Raw genomic sequence first — 8,953 nt, 5'->3', positions numbered from 1 at the left:
GTTGTAAGGGCTTTTATTGTTGCTGTTACTCAATGCATTAAAAATATCTAATTGTAAATATATACAAAGTATTTTATGAGTCCTCAAACCACTTTCAATAAATTCCAAAATTCACATTAACACTGTCCTTGGATTATTCTCTTAAATTATTTATTTATTTTTTTGGCTGCGCTCAGTCTTTGTTGCTATGCAGGGGCTACTTTTCATCGTGGTGCATGGGCTTCTCAGCCGGCAGCTTCTCTTGCTGCAGAGGGGCTCTGGGCACATGGGCTTCAGTGGTTGCAGCACACGGGCTCCGTAGTTGCGGCGCTCAGGCCCCAGCAGTTGTGGCACACGGATTAGTTGCTCTGTGGCATGCGAAATCTTCCTGGACCAGGAATCGAACCCATGTTCCCTGCATTGGCAGGCAGATTCCTGTCCACTATACTAGCAGGTAAGTCCTCCTTGGATTATATTGACCAGCTCAACAGAGCAGTGCAAACAAGGAATTTTTCACAAAAGGCAAGGATGAGGGAAATGCTGAAAACTCAACATTTTAGTTTTTGCCCCCACAAATTTTCTACTCTGGAGAATTAATGTGATCTTTTTAAAGAGGTTTTAAAAATCTCACTGAGTCTCTTAACAGTCCCTTCAATTTCACAGTTCATCCTCATCTTTAATATTATGCTGCTCTTACTGTGCTCTCATGGCTTCTCCTTCTTCTTTTCTAACCGTCTTTAGGGGTGGTTCTGTCTGGCTCAGCCCAGATTTGTCTGTCAAAATCCATCTTAGAAAATTTTATATTTTGGAGATTTGTAACAGTCTTGAAGAAAATACGTTACCGGGAATGTCCGACAGCATTGTGCCTCTTGGTGAGGAAATGTTGTGCTTGTTTTTCTTCATGAGTGCCACCAGGTGTCACTGTTCTCCAAAACTTAGATCAGTGCTCCGGTAAGCACCTTTCCTCTTCATGGATCACAGCCTACAGTGGCGAAGGGGCTTAGAGTAACTCGATGAAGCTCTAAGTCATGTAGTGCAGGGCCACCCGAGACAGACAGGTCACAGTGGAGAGTTCTGACAAAACGTGGTCCACGGGAGGAGGGAATGGCAAACCGCTCCAGTATGCTTGCCTTGAGGACCCCACAAACAGTAAGTAGGAAATGGAAAAGCATCAGTGTCTTTTGGAAAGATCCTGATGCTGGGAAAGATTGAGGGCAAGAGAAGGGAGTAACAGAGAATAAGATGTTTGGATAGCATCACTGACTCAACAGACATGAGTCTGAGCAAACTCCAGGAGATAGTGAAGGGCAGGGAAGCCTGGTGCTTCAGTCCATGGGGTCGCAAAGAGTTGGACACAACTTAGCAACCAAATAACAACAAGGTACCTTTAGCTTCCCAAATCCTGGGCCGCCCTGGATTTGTTACCAAGTTTGTGCCACTCATGGGAGGCATTGCAAGCATCTACTGGGCCTTGCAGAAATCTCACTCAGTGTGCAGTATTGCAGATTGCAGACTGGTCAGCCTGTAAACTTCAGGGTCTTGCTTTTACCACTACATAATGTATTCCTCCACCATGAGTTTCTCTTGTTTATGGTAGCACACATCCTTTAATCGTGTTTCTACTCTGATGCTGGGAGGGATTGGGGGCAGGAGGAGAAGGGGACGACAGAAGATGAGATGGCTGGATGGCATCACTGACTCGATGGACGTGAGTCTGAGCAAGCTCTGGGAGTTGGTGATGGACAGGGAGGCCTGGCGTGCTGTGATTCATGGGGTCACAATTAGTCAGACATGACTGAGCAACTGAACTGAACTGAATATTTGCTTAATGGTGCCCACAACAGCCATACAGTCCCCAGAAGGCTTTGTCTTACATGGCGGAGAAGGGCAAAGGGCTACCAAAACCCTTCTCCTTCTAGGAAAGACCCTAATTTATTAGAAAATTGTGTTTAGAAGAAAGTTGGGTTAAAAAAAAGTCTGACCTGTAATGTAAGTTGCTTAGACTTCATATGAGGGCTTCCCTGGTAGCTCAGATGGTAAAGAATCTGCCATCTATACAGAAGGAGAGCCCAGTTTGATCCCTGGGTCAGGAAGATCCCCTGGAGAAGGGAATAGTTACCACTCCAGTGTTCTTGCCTGGAGAACTCCATGGACAAAGGAGCCTAGCAGGCAATAGTCCATGGGTCATAAAGACTTCATATGAAAGAACTCACTGAACACTGAGATTCTGGTGAGCCTTCTAATATACCCAGATCTAGACTGCTTTACTTCCTCAATAAGTATTATCAAGGTACTACAATTTTCTCTACAGTATCCTTTTAGATTTGAGGGTGTATTCTGGAGACCATTATAACTTGATGGGGATATATTTCTACTTATTTGTGCCATAAGCCAAAGAGTGTGGGTGTCATGGTGAAGGTTATCTCTTTTCCAACTGCATTTAAAAAGAAATTTCACTGCACAACACAAAGCAAACTTTTCTTCCATATCTTTTTTCTGTATCTTTCTTCCTCAAAATTGCACTCAGCGTAACAGCTATTCCTTCCAAAACTTTTCAAAAATCTCTTTCAACACTCTGTTTTCCCTAGCTCTCCTCTTTCATCTCCTCTTCTCCTATCTTTAGCCTTCTGCTCTCTTTTGCTCAGAATTTTTTTTTTTTTCCTACTGTTTTCTTTCTCTGGAAATCAATCACTCCCTTCTCAGCTTCTCCCAGTTCCTGTTACCTTGATCAGGCCTGGACACTGAGCAAAGTAAGCAATGAATTCTCCATAGAAATAGGAACCAGAGGAAGGGCATGATATTTATATTTCAATATCTTTCCAGGCACAATACAGTTAAATGAACAGAAATCAACATAAAGATACTTTGCAGTGATAGTAGATTGTTTGGAAATGAGTATATTATGAGTGGCATTGGAAAATTGTAGTTTTTCAGGAAAGTCATTTTACAATATGTGAAAAGATCCATTCAAATTCTTTCTGATTCAGTAATTCCATTTCAGAAACATGCCCCCAAGAGGAAAGCAAACATCAAAATGTATAAAGATGTTTGAAGCCATGCACTGTGAAGGGAGGTAACAGAGGGTGTCATAAACACTCTACCTGATTCACAATCGAAATAATAATAGGAGCTGCCTATACAGGATCCAGGCCCAGAATTTGAATAAAAATAAAGTGCTCCCATGCTGTGAGATGTAAGCAAACAAGATTCAACATATAATAGAAGGAATATGCCATGGCCTTGTTCTTCTCAACAGGAGTCCAGAAGAATCATTTATAGATTTGTTTTGATAAGACTTGACAGTTTCCAGTTCCCAAAAAGCAGCCTAAAGAATAACAAGGTGGCGGTCAGTGAGCTATAATATTGGAAACCACAATATCGAATATTAAGTAAAATATCAGGATCAACTAGCAATACTTCTCAACCATTTTTTTAAAATTTGAGGATAATTGCTTTACAATGTTGTGTTGGTTTCTGCCATACAACAATGTGAATCAGTCATAATTACATACATATATCCCCTCTCTCTTAAACCTCAGAACTACCATATGACCCAGCAATTCCACTACTGGGTATATATACCCTGAGAAAACTACAATTCAAAAAGACACATGTACCCCCAGTGTTCACTGTAGCACTATTTACAATAGCCAAGACACGGAAGCAGCCTAAATGTCCATTGACAGATGAATGGATAAAGAAGATGTAGTACATACATACAATGGAATACCACTCAGCCATAAAAAGGAATGAATCTGAGTCAGTTGTAGAGAGGTGGATGAACCTCCTTAATACATTTAGGGGATATCATTTGCTCCAATCAGACACAGAATCTCACTAGAACTAGACCACTGCCAGGTCTCAGATCTCCACTGCTCTCATGCCCTTCTTCCAAGCCCTTGTCCACTTCGGTTCTCACTGCCCAGATAGTGTCAACAATTTAATCCTTTCCTCCAGTTCCATTTTCTAGAAAACTCAAGCTAAAACAGCCATTACACCCTTTCTTATGTTTTCTCTCTTTTTATCTTAGCCAACTTGAGTTGGATTTTTGTCACTTGCAATCAAGAACCCTGAAAACTGTAAGCCCAGCACAAATGTTTACACTATCGGATTTGTTCCTAACACCCTATAATGTTTCTTTAATCACTTTATCACAATTTTCAATATCTGTCTTCCTGCCTTACACTCTAAGCATCATAGGAATAAGGTCATAAATTTTTGTATACTCAGATGACCATTACACCTACTACTGTGGGCAGGAATCCCTTAGAAGAAATGGAGTGGCCATCATAGTCAACAAAAGAGTCCTATATGCAGTACTTGGATGCAATCTCAAAAACTACAGAATGATCTCTGTTCGTTTCCAAGGCAAACCATTCAATATCACAGTAATCCAAGCCTATGCCCCAACCAGTAACGCTGAAGAAATTGAAGTTGAACTGTTCTATGAAGACCTACAAGACCTTTTAGAACTAACACCCAAAAAAGATGCCCTTTTAATTATAGGGAACTGGAATGCAAGGGTAGGAAGTCAAGAAACACCTGGGGTAACAGGCAAATTTGGCCTTGGAATACGGAATGAAGTAGGGCAAAGGCTAAAAGAGCTTTGCCAAGAGAACACTGGTCATAGCAAATGCCCTCTTCCAACAACATAAGAGAAGACTCTACACATAGACATCACCAGATGGTCAACACTGAAATCAGATTGTTATATTCTTTGCAGCCAAAGATGGAGAAGCTCTGTACAGTCAGCAACAACAAGACCGGAAGCTGACTACGGCTCAGATCATGAACTCCTTATTGCCAAATTCAGACTTAAATTGAAGAAAGTAGGGAAAACCACTAGACCATTCAGTTCAGTTCAGTTCAGTCACTCAGTCATGTCCGACTCTTTGTGACCCCATGAATCGCAGCACGCCAGGCCTCCCTGTCCATCACCAAATCCCAGAGTTCACTGAGACTCATATCCATCGAGTCAGTGATGCCATCCAGCCATCTCATCCTCTGTCGTCCCCTTCTACTCCTTCCCCCAATCCCTCTCAGCATCAGAGTCTTTTCCAATGAGTCAACTCTTTGCATGCGGTGGCCAAAGTACTGGAGTTTCAGCTTTAGCATCATTCCTTCCAAAGAAATCCCAGGGCTGATCTCCTTCAGAATGGACTGGTTGGATCTCCTTGCAGTCCAAGGGACTCTCAAGAGTCTTCTCCAACACCACAGTTCAAAGGCATCAATTCTTCAGCACTCAGCCTTCTTCACAGTCCAACTCTCACATCCATACATGACCACTGGAAAAAACATAGCCTTGACTAGACGAATCTTTGTTGGCAAAGTAATGTCTCTGCTTTTGAATATGCTATCTAGGTTGGTCATAACTTTCCTTCCAAGGAGTAAGCATCTTTTAATTTCATGGCTGCAGTCACCATCTGCAGTGATTTTGGAGCCCCCAAAAAATAAAGTCTGACACTGTTTCCACTGTTTCCCCATCTATTTCCCATGAAGTGATGGGACCATATGCCATGATCTTCGTTTTCTGAACGTTGAGCTTTAAGCCATCTTTTTCACTCTCCACTTTCACTTTCATCAAGAGGCTTTTTAATTCCTATTCACTTTCTGCCTAAATCAAATCCCTTATGATTATACAGTGGAAGTGAGAAATAGATTTAAGGGACTAGATCTGATAGATAGAGTACCTGATGAACTATGGACGGAAGTTCATGACATTGTACAGGAGACAGGAATCAAGACCACCCCCATGGAAAACAAATGCAAAAAAGCAAAATGGCTGTCTGGGGGGGGGGGGGACCTTACAAATAGCTGTGAAAAGAAGAGAGCGAAAAGCAAAGGAGAAAAGAAAAGATATAAGCATCTGAATGCAGAGTTCCAAAGAATAGCAAGGAGAGATAAGAATGCCTTCCTCAGAGATCAATGCAAAGAAATAGAGGAAAACAACAGAATGGGAAAGACAAGAGATCTCTTCAAGAAAATTAGAGATACCAGGGGAACATTTCATGCAAAGATGGGTTCAATAAAGGACAGAGATGGTATGGACCTAACAGAAGCAGAAGATATTAAAAAGAGGTGGCAAGAATACACAGAAGAACTATACAAAAAGATCTTCATGACCAAGATAATCATGATGGTGTGATCATTCACCTAGAGCCAGACATCCTGGAATGTGAAGTCAAGTGGGCCTTAGAAAGCATCACTATGAGCAAAGCTAGTGGAGGTGATGGAATTTCACTTGAGCTAGTTCAAATCCTGAAAGATGATGCTGTGAAAGTGCTGCACTCAATATGCCAGCAAATTTGGAAAACTCAGCAGTGGCCACAGGACTGGAAAAGGTCAGTTTTCATTCCAATCCCAAAGAAAGGAAATGCCAAAGAATGCTCAAACTACTGCACAGTTGCACTCATCTCGTACACTAGTAAAGTAATGCTCAAAATTCTCCAAGCCAGGCTTCAGCAATACATGAACTGTGAAATTCCAGATGTTCAAGCTGGTTTTAGAAAAGGCAGAGGAACCAGAGATCAAATTGCCAACATCCGCTGGATCATGGAAAAAGCAAGAGAGTTCCAGAAAAACATCTATTTCTGCTTTATTGACTATGCCAAAGCCTTTGACTGTGTGGATCACAAGAAACTGTGGAAAATTCTGAAAGAGATGGGAATTCCAGACCACCTGACCTGCCTCTTGAGAAATCTGTGTGCAGGTCAGGAAGCAACAGTTAGAACTGGACATGGAACAACAGACTGGTTCCAAATAGGAAAAGGAGTTCGTCAAGGCTGTATATTGTCACCCTGCTTATTTAACTTATATGCAGAGTACATCATGAGAAATGCTGGGCTGGAAGAAGCACAAGCTGGAATCAAGATTGCCAGGAGAAATATAAATAACCTCAGATATGCAGATGACACCACCCTTATGGCAGAAAGTGAAGAGGAATTAAAAAGCTTCTTGATGAAAGTGAAAGAGGAGAGTGAAAAAGTTGGCTCAAAGCTCAACATTCAGAAAACGAAGATCGTGGCATCTGGTCCCATCACTTCATGGGAAATAGATGGGGAAACAGTGTCAGACTTTATTTGGGGGGGCTCCAATGCTTACTCTTGGAAGGAAAGTCATGACCAACCTAGATAGCATATTGAAAAGCATAGACATTACTTTGCCAACAAAAGTCCATCTAGTCAAGGCTATGGTTTTTCCTGTGGTCATGTATGGATGTGAGGGTTGGACTGTGAAGAAAGCTGAGCACCAAAGAATTGATGCTTTTGAACTGTGGTATTGGAGAAGACTCTTGAGAGTCCCTTGGACTGCAAGGAGATCCAACCAGTCCATTCTGAAGGAGATCAGTCCTGGGTTTTCATTTGAAGGACTGATGCTAAAGCTGAAACCCCAATACTTTGGCCACCTCATGCAGAGTTGACTCATTGGAAAAGACCCTGATGCTGGGAGGGATTGGGGGCAGGAGGAGAAGGGGACGGCAGAGGATGAGATGGCTGGATGGCATCACCAACTCGATGGACATGAGTTTGGGTGAACTCCGGGAGTTGGTGATGGACAGGGAGGCCTGGCGTGCTGCGATTCGTGGGGTTGCAAAGAGTCAGACATGACTGAGCAACCGAACTGAACTGACTGATTTTTGTATATTAACATTCAAATGGTCTTGAGTTTGTGGCTCTTCTTCCCATCTGAACCACAGAGTCAGCATCCATCACAAAATTCAGCATAAAGTAGGCAGTCATTAAATATTCAGATTTTTGAATGAATAAATTAATAAATGAATGAATTCTATCTTTCTGTTATCTTGGGACTAAGCTATAATAATTCAACCAAGTGTTATAAATCCAAAATGATATATTCAATACTCAAAACTTTTAAAAATTGATTTGGGGATTTGTAAATGTGTCTTCTGTGAGATTAGCCAATGAGAAATAATTAAGCTATATGTGCTCAGCTCTGATACTTATAAATTTGAGTTACTAACTCTAAAACATGCACAAACATTCTGTAATAGTTACCAGCTCTGAGGTTTGGGGTATGTCATTGAAACTCTTGAATCTGATCTTTTCATTTACCAAATGGTAATAGTGTTTTCTTCTCCCCATCTTATAGGCAGTTTTGAGGACCCAAAATTTCAAATGATGTGAATGCCTGTGAAATATTGGGTATATACTGTGTTTGTCATATGACTACAGAGGACGGCCACTATATAAGGAAGTTCCAGTCTGAAAGAATAATCTCTGACTCTCTAACCCAACAATGAAATAAACAGCTGGATATTTTTGAAAATTGAAAATTATTTTCCATACTGCTTAACTCTGTATTATAACGTTCAGAAGAATTTCAACTATTCATTGTCTTTCCTACTACGATCTGGATGAGGTGCTAAGGGTGGGAGTGGGGGAGGTGATACATTTCTTTTTTGTTGTTTTTGTTGTTTGGGGCTTCTTTTAATCTATTTTTAATTAGAGGCTAATTGCTTTATAATATTGTGTTGGTTTCTGCCATACACCAACATGAATTAGTCGTGGGTATACATATGTCTCCTCCCTCTTGAACCTCCCTCCTATCTCCCACCCCTTCCACCTCTCTAGGTTGTCACAGAGCACCAGATTTGAGCTCCCTGCATCACACAGCAAATTCCCACTGGTTATCTATTTTACATATGGTAATGTATATGTTTTAATGCAATGCATTTCTTAACATAATCAAGGAACACACTAAAGGATTTTTCTCTAATAAAAGAGCTGTTTTCTTCCTAAGAAAAATTTTGTTTGTAATCTCTAAACTAACTAACATAGTTGAAATTAAACAGTAATTTCTTCAAAGACATGTAATAGGATCAGACTATAATGCTGCTTTATAACCTACTTTTGTTTTGTTTGTTTAGTTACAAAAAAAACAGGTATCTTTACATCAAAAAAATACTTTTACTTCACACACAGCAACACATTTCATTTTTCTGAATGTAAAATAA

Source organism: Bos javanicus, chromosome 3 (assembly GCF_032452875.1).
Source record: "Bos javanicus breed banteng chromosome 3, ARS-OSU_banteng_1.0, whole genome shotgun sequence".
Taxonomy (NCBI): Eukaryota; Metazoa; Chordata; class Mammalia; order Artiodactyla; family Bovidae; genus Bos; species Bos javanicus.
Note: the sequence above shows the minus strand (reverse complement) of the source record.